The following is a 9,236-nucleotide window of genomic DNA, read 5'->3' on the forward strand; positions in this document are numbered from 1 at the left end:
GAGGACAGGATGAGGACAGGAAGAGGACATGATGAGGACATGATGAGGACAGGAAGAGGACAGGATGAGGACAGGAAGAGGACATGATGAGGACAGGATGAGGACAGGAAGAGGACATGATGAGGACATGATGAGGACAGGAAGAGGACAGGAAGAGGACAGGATGAGGACAGGAAGAGGACATGATGAGGACAGGATGAGGACAGGAAGAGGACAGGATGAGGACAGGAAGAGGACAGGAAGAGGACATGATGAGGACATGATGAGGACAGGAAGAGGACAGGATGAGGACAGGAAGAGGACATGATGAGGACAGGATGAGGACAGGAAGAGGACAGGAAGAGGACAGGATGAGGACAGGAAGAGGACATGATGAGGACAGGAAGAGGACAGGAAGAGGACATGATGAGGACAGGATGAGGACAGGAAGAGGACATGATGAGGACAGGATGAGGACAGGAAGAGGACAGGATGAGGACAGGAAGAGGACAGGAAGAGGACAGGATGAGGACAGGAAGAGGACATGATGAGGACAGGAAGAGGACATGATGAGGACAGGATGAGGACAGGAAGAGGACATGATGAGGACATGATGAGGACAGGAAGAGGACAGGATGAGGACAGGAAGAGGACATGATGAGGACAGGATGAGGACAGGAAGAGGACATGATGAGGACATGATGAGGACAGGAAGAGGACAGGAAGAGGACAGGATGAGGACAGGAAGAGGACATGATGAGGACAGGATGAGGACAGGAAGAGGACAGGATGAGGACAGGATGAGGACATGATGAGGACATGATGAGGACAGGATGAGGACAGGAAGAGGACAGGATGAGGACAGGAAGAGGACATGATGAGGACAGGATGAGGACAGGAAGAGGACAGGATGAGGACAGGAAGAGGACAGGAAGAGGACAGGATGAGGACAGGATGAGGACAGGAAGAGGACAGGATGAGGACAGGAAGAGGACAGGAAGAGGACAGGATGAGGACAGGAAGAGGACATGATGAGGACAGGATGAGGACAGGAAGAGGACAGGATGAGGACAGGAAGAGGACAGGAAGAGGACAGGATGAGGACAGGATGAGGACAGGAAGAGGACATGATGAGGACATGATGAGGACAGGAAGAGGACAGGAAGAGGACAGGATGAGGACAGGAAGAGGACATGATGAGGACAGGATGAGGACAGGAAGAGGACAGGAAGAGGACATGATGAGGACATGATGAGGACAGGAAGAGGACAGGATGAGGACAGGAAGAGGACATGATGAGGACAGGATGAGGACAGGAAGAGGACATGATGAGGACATGATGAGGACAGGAAGAGGACATGAAGAGGACAGGATGAGGACAGGAAGAGGACAGGAAGAGGACATGATGAGGACATGATGAGGACAGGAAGAGGACAGGATGAGGACAGGAAGAGGACATGATGAGGACAGGATGAGGACAGGAAGAGGACATGATGAGGACATGATGAGGACAGGAAGAGGACAGGAAGAGGACAGGATGAGGACAGGAAGAGGACATGATGAGGACAGGATGAGGACAGGAAGAGGACAGGATGAGGACAGGAAGAGGACAGGAAGAGGACATGATGAGGACATGATGAGGACAGGAAGAGGACAGGATGAGGACAGGAAGAGGACATGATGAGGACAGGATGAGGACAGGAAGAGGACAGGAAGAGGACAGGATGAGGACAGGAAGAGGACATGATGAGGACAGGAAGAGGACAGGAAGAGGACATGATGAGGACAGGATGAGGACAGGAAGAGGACATGATGAGGACAGGATGAGGACAGGAAGAGGACAGGATGAGGACAGGAAGAGGACAGGAAGAGGACAGGATGAGGACAGGAAGAGGACATGATGAGGACAGGAAGAGGACATGATGAGGACAGGATGAGGACAGGAAGAGGACATGATGAGGACATGATGAGGACAGGAAGAGGACAGGATGAGGACAGGAAGAGGACATGATGAGGACAGGATGAGGACAGGAAGAGGACATGATGAGGACATGATGAGGACAGGAAGAGGACAGGAAGAGGACAGGATGAGGACAGGAAGAGGACATGATGAGGACAGGATGAGGACAGGAAGAGGACAGGATGAGGACAGGATGAGGACATGATGAGGACATGATGAGGACAGGATGAGGACAGGAAGAGGACAGGATGAGGACAGGAAGAGGACATGATGAGGACAGGATGAGGACAGGAAGAGGACAGGATGAGGACAGGAAGAGGACAGGAAGAGGACATGATGAGGACAGGATGAGGACAGGAAGAGGACAGGATGAGGACAGGAAGAGGACAGGAAGAGGACAGGATGAGGACAGGAAGAGGACAGGAAGAGGACAGGATGAGGACAGGAAGAGGACAGGATGAGGACAGGAAGAGGACAGGAAGAGGACAGGATGAGGACAGGATGAGGACAGGAAGAGGACATGATGAGGACATGATGAGGACAGGAAGAGGACAGGATGAGGACAGGAAGAGGACATGATGAGGACAGGATGAGGACAGGAAGAGGGACATGATGAGGACAGGATGAGGTCTGGATGAGGACAGGATGAGGACAGGATGAGGACATGATGAGGACAGGATGAGGACAGGAAGAGGACAGGATGAGGACAGGATGAGGACAGGAAGAGGACAGGATGAGGACAGGATGAGGACAGGAAGAGGACAGGATGAGGACAGGATGAGGACAGGAAGAGGACAGGATGAGGACAGGATGAGGACAGGATGAGGACAAGATGAGGACAGGAAGAGGACAGGGAAGAGAGGACAGGAAGAGGACAGGATGAGGACAGGAAGAGGACAGGAAGAGGACAGGATGAGGACAGGATGAGGACAGGAAGAGGACATGATGAGGACAGGATGAGGACAGGAAGAGGACAGGATGAGGACAGGAAGAGGACATGATGAGGACAGGATGAGGACAGGAAGAGGACAGGATGAGGACAGGATGAGGACATGATGAGGACATGATGAGGACAGGAAGAGGACAGGAAGAGGACAGGATGAGGACAGGAAGAGGAGGACAGGATGAGGACAGAGAGGACATGATGAGGACAGGATGAGGACAGGAAGAGGACAGGATGAGGACAGACATGATGAGGACAGGATGAGGACAGGAAGAGGACAGGATGAGGACAGGAAGAGGACAGGATGAGGACAGGATGAGGACAGGAAGAGGACAGGATGAGGACAGGAAGAGGACAGGATGAGGACAGGATGAGGACAGGATGAGGACAGGATGAGGACAGGAAGAGGACAGGAAGAGGACAGGAAGAGGACAGGAAGAGGACAGGATGAGGACAGGATGAGGACATGATGAGGACAGGAAGAGGACAGGAAGAGGACAGGAAGAGGACAGGAAGAGGACAGGATGAGGACAGGATGAGGACATGATGAGGACAGGATGAGGACAGGAAGAGGACAGGATGAGGACAGGATGAGGACATGATGAGGACATGATGAGGACAGGATGAGGACAGGAAGAGGACAGGATGAGGACAGGAAGAGGACAGGATGAGGACAGGATGAGGACATGATGAGGACATGATGAGGACAGGAAGAGGACAGGAAGAGGACAGGATGAGGACAGGATGAGGACATGATGAGGACAGGATGAGGACAGGAAGAGGACAGGATGAGGACAGGATGAGGACATGATGAGGACATGATGAGGACAGGATGAGGACAGGAAGAGGACAGGATGAGGACAGGAAGAGGACATGATGAGGACAGGAAGAGGACAGGAAGAGGACAGGAAGAGGACAGGAAGAGGACAGGATGAGGACAGGATGAGGACATGATGAGGACAGGATGAGGACAGGAAGAGGACAGGATGAGGACAGGATGAGGACAGGATGAGGACATGATGAGGACAGGATGAGGACAGGAAGAGGACAGGATGAGGACAGGAAGAGGACAGGATGAGGACAGGATGAGGACATGATGAGGACATGATGAGGACAGGAAGAGGACAGGAAGAGGACAGGATGAGGACAGGATGAGGACATGATGAGGACAGGATGAGGACAGGAAGAGGACAGGATGAGGACAGGATGAGGACATGATGAGGACATGATGAGGACAGGATGAGGACAGGAAGAGGACAGGATGAGGACAGGAAGAGGACATGATGAGGACAGGATGAGGACAGGAAGAGGACAGGATGAGGACAGGAAGAGGACAGGAAGAGGACATGATGAGGACAGGATGAGGACAGGAAGAGGACAGGATGAGGACAGGAAGAGGACAGGATGAGGACAGGATGAGGACATGATGAGGACAGGATGAGGACAGGATGAGGACATGATGAGGACAGGAAGAGGACAGGAAGAGGACAGGAAGAGGACAGGATGAGGACAGGAAGAGGACATGATGAGGACAGGATGAGGACAGGAAGAGGACAGGAAGAGGACAGGAAGAGGACAGGATGAGGACAGGAAGAGGACATGATGAGGACAGGAAGAGGACAGGAAGAGGACATGATGAGGACAGGATGAGGACAGGAAGAGGACAGGAAGAGGACATGATGAGGACATGATGAGGACAGGATGAGGACAGGAAGAGGACAGGATGAGGACAGGAAGAGGACATGATGAGGACATGATGAGGACAGGAAGAGGACATGATGAGGACAGGATGAGGACAGGAAGAGGACAGGAAGAGGACAGGAAGAGGACAGGATGAGGACAGGAAGAGGACATGATGAGGACAGGAAGAGGACATGATGAGGACATGATGAGGACAGGAAGAGGACAGGAAGAGGACATGATGAGGACATGATGAGGACAGGATGAGGACAGGAAGAGGACAGGATGAGGACAGGAAGAGGACATGATGAGGACATGATGAGGACAGGAAGAGGACATGATGAGGACAGGATGAGGACAGGAAGAGGACAGGAAGAGGACAGGAAGAGGACAGGATGAGGACAGGAAGAGGACATGATGAGGACAGGAAGAGGACAGGAAGAGGACATGATGAGGACAGGATGAGGACAGGAAGAGGACAGGAAGAGGACATGATGAGGACATGATGAGGACAGGATGAGGACAGGAAGAGGACAGGATGAGGACAGGAAGAGGACATGATGAGGACATGATGAGGACAGGAAGAGGACAGGATGAGGACAGGAAGAGGACAGGATGAGGACAGGAAGAGGACAGGATGAGGACATGATGAGGACAGGATGAGGACAGGAAGAGGACAGGAAGAGGACAGGAAGAGGACATGATGAGGACATGATGAGGACAGGAAGAGGACAGGAAGAGAACAGGATGAGGACATGATGAGGACAGGAAGAGGACAGGAAGAGGACATGATGAGGACATGATGAGGACAGGATGAGGACAGGAAGAGGACAGGATGAGGACAGGAAGAGGACATGATGAGGACATGATGAGGACATGATGAGGACATGATGAGGACAGGATGAGGACATGATGAGGACATGATGAGGACAGGATGAGGACAGGATGAGGACAGGAAGTCCAGCTGGTCTGGAGGAGAGCAGACCATGACCAAATGCATTGTGGGTAATGCTGTTCTAGAGACTCACCTGCATAAATGCAAGCACAGCAACACATAAAGAATAAAATAATCAGGAGGAGAACCAGGAGACCCAGGACACAGATGGCCCAGAATGGAAACGGTTCTGTGGAAACAAAAGACCTTCATGACCTTTGACCTGCAGCTGGGAAGGAACCACCACCTGAGTTTGGGATAAACAAGAGGAAACAGCAACAAACACCGGCACATTCTGATTGTCTGATTCTGATAATCCAGGATAATAATCCGTTTATTATCTTATCCCTGGATAATGAACGGATTATTATCCGTTTATTATCTTATCCCTGGATAATGAACGGATTATTATCCGTTTATTATCTTAGCCCTGGATAATAAACGGATCAATCTTCCATCAGGTTTCTTTACTTGCTGCAGACCAGCTGCTCTGTTTCCTGAAGGCAGAGAGTAAAACGCTGAGAGCGTCAGAGCAGGGAGGCAGAGCATTACAGACAACATGCATCAGTGATCTCTGAGCAGTGGACCAGCGGCTCACAGGGCCGTGCAGAGGCCATAAAGGGGCAGGAGCTTTAAATAAAGGGGCCCATCTAACCGCATTGTAGGACAGAATATTAACAAACAGCTTTCAGAGTCTAATAAACAATAATAAATTACAAACTGTGAGATAAACAATCAAAGCTAACGAACATCTCCATATAGATCATAACACTATGCATATGTAAGATATTTTATTAGTAATTTCTTTCCTCAGGTCTATTGTGTTATAGGAAAGTTAACTCAGAGCTGGACCACCAGACATATTTAGTCTTTACATAATTACACTATTAAAATATAAACTAGGACTCAATGCAGCCTTTTAGTGACTGTAATCTATAACAGATCTGCCTGTTTGCTGCAGTGGAGATGAAGCTGCAGTGGAGCTGCAGGAAGCAGAGCTGCAGAAAAAAGAAAAACAAATATTGAATTGTTAATGTCACCATGAGAAAAGCTGCTGAGTTTTGCTTAAAAAAACTTGTTTTAAAATTAAAATCACACATTTTTGACTCATGAAGTGAAAAATTATTTGCAAAACAAACTTATTTGCGCTTGTCAGAAATCTTATCTCGCTATTCTAAGTCCCTCAGTGGGTCAGGAGGTGCTGGTGCCTCTCCAGCTAACGTTCCGGGTGAGAGGCGGGGTCACCTGGACGGGTCACCTGGACGGGTCACCTGGACGGGTCACCTGGACGGGTCACCTGGACGGGTCACCTGGACAGGTCACCAGTCTGTCGCAGGGCAACACAGAGACACACAGGACACACAACCATCCACACACACACTCACTAGACAGGCCAATCAACCTGACAGTCATGTTTCTGGACTGTGGGAGGAAACCTGAGTACCTGGAGAAAACCCAGAACCTTCTTGCTGCAAGGCAGCAGCTCTACCCACTGCGCCACTGTGCAGCCTGGAAACAGATCAATAACTGGATTAATCAGCAGCAGTTGGGTTGTTACTCCTCCTGTTAACCACCAGGGGGCGCCGTTGTGTCGCTTCGTGCCGCTTTGGGGTTTTCAGCTGGAGGTCTCTGATCAGGTCAGGTGCTGCTCACCTGATCCAGTTGCCATGGAGACGGAAACGTCCTGATGATGCAACAGGAGAGACGCTGCAGACAGATTCTGTTCTGACAAAAATGTTTTTATTAACAATAAACATGTTTTATTATTAAACACAACAGAAACAACAAAGTCTCAGTCTATTGTTGGAACTTTAACATTTTTATTAAATCATTTTGTTGTAGTATTTTAGACACCTTTTAATTAAAAACATTATAAAATGAGTATTTATTTTGTGAATGAGGCCTAACAGTCTGGGTGATGCTGCAGATCTACCTGACACATTTCTAACCTGAACACAGGAAGTAATCACTTTCTGCTTCCTGTCCTGACATGACGTAGATCTTCAAATCTGATGAATAACTTTAAACTTGATTTGTTAAATGTGATAAACTTCAGGCTCTGGATCTCAGATCTTCAGATAATCAGATGAGAGGGAAGATGAAGAGATGAAGAGATAAATGATCATCTGAAAAAAATACTTAGACATTTCAGGCTGCGATAACTGGTGACTGGATTCTGATTATTACTAGAAATTTATATTTTTATAATTTAGTTTCCAATACTCCCTTTCTGCAGCGAACCAGATGCTGCCCCCTGCTGGGAAACATTCATATTACCGGAGTGTTACGTTCAGATCGACATAAATACATTTTGTGAACACAGATAAAAGGTTAAAGTTATGAAACCAGTTCACAGAATCTCGTCATAATTATCAGTTTATTATAAAAACAAAAGCTGGATGAAATATTTACAGGTAATGTCAGAATTATTCAAACTCCTGGCAGGTTTATGTTGATTAAAACACAGAAAAGGTGAAGAATAACAGAGAACTGAACATCTTCCTTTATCTTTTCTATTATTTTTATCCTTCTTCCTGAAGATGTTTCAGTTTTTATAAATAAATCATCCATTATGGTGGTTTTATTCACAAAACCACCATAATGGATGTTATCATCCATTAATAAATAATGCAGGAATGCAGAGCCTCACATTAGTTCCGTCATTTTGTTGACTGATGATTCAGTGTTTTTATCATTTTTCCTTTAATTATTCTGCTAAACTGTTCAGTGTTTAATAATCCTGCTCTGATTTCTGACCTGCTGCTTCCTGCAGTATGTAGCAGGTAGTTCAAGTTTATTTTGGGGCATCATCATCATCATCATCATCATCATCATCATCATCATCATCATCATCATCATCATGCTGCCTGTCCTGATAGCAGCTAATGCTACTTTTATTGAGTCACATTTTACTTGTAGAATAAAAAAGTTCAGACTTGATTTGGACTCGAGTGTTGAACGTTTATCTCATATTCAGGATAAATGTTTATTAGATCTTTATATCTTTGCTGTTTATGAATTTAGTATAAATCCTGATGAATTCAGGATTTATCTCACATTAATTTCTGGCCTGTAGACAGAAAAACTCCTGCCATGTGATTTCTGTATGTTTGGAAACTATATTTAATTATTTATCTGATATTGTGAGTTTTAGTTAAAAAATATATTTTCATTTCTCATCAGTTTTAATCCTGTGATGCATTAATGAAGCACAATTCATATAATCCATAAAGTGAATAACTGTTTTTTAAATAACTTTATTTTTGTGTTTTTATGATGTGAATCATTTTAAACTTCCCTGTTGATGAAATGATTCTAATAAAGTTGATTGAATAATTGGTGTTTGATAATAAATCATTAATTCGTCATTAGACCCTCAGAGATCACAAAATGGCAGCTCGGTGTAAACATGAGTGTTGTCATAGCAACAGTGTGAGCTGCTGTAATGCGTTTTCTGCCCTGTAGGGGTCAGAAGTGAGTAAAACATCTGAGTTTAGATTCAGAGGGACATTCTGGTTCTGGTTCTGGTTCTGGTTCTGCTCTGATTTCCTTCCTGTTGACTTCAGACTCTTTGTTCTCATTGGATCAGTTTCACATCTGGATTCAGTTTGAGTTTCACTTGTTTTCAGTTTTAATTCGATAACCTGGATTCTTCCAGGAGTTTATAACTCAGAAACACAGAAAGAGAAGAAGAAGGAAAGAGACGACCTGCTTTAATTTGACAGAAAATAATCCCTCAC

This window comes from Poecilia reticulata, chromosome 18 (genome assembly GCF_904066995.2).
Source record: "Poecilia reticulata chromosome 18, P_reticulata-male-v2, whole genome shotgun sequence".
Taxonomy (NCBI): Eukaryota; Metazoa; Chordata; class Actinopteri; order Cyprinodontiformes; family Poeciliidae; genus Poecilia; species Poecilia reticulata.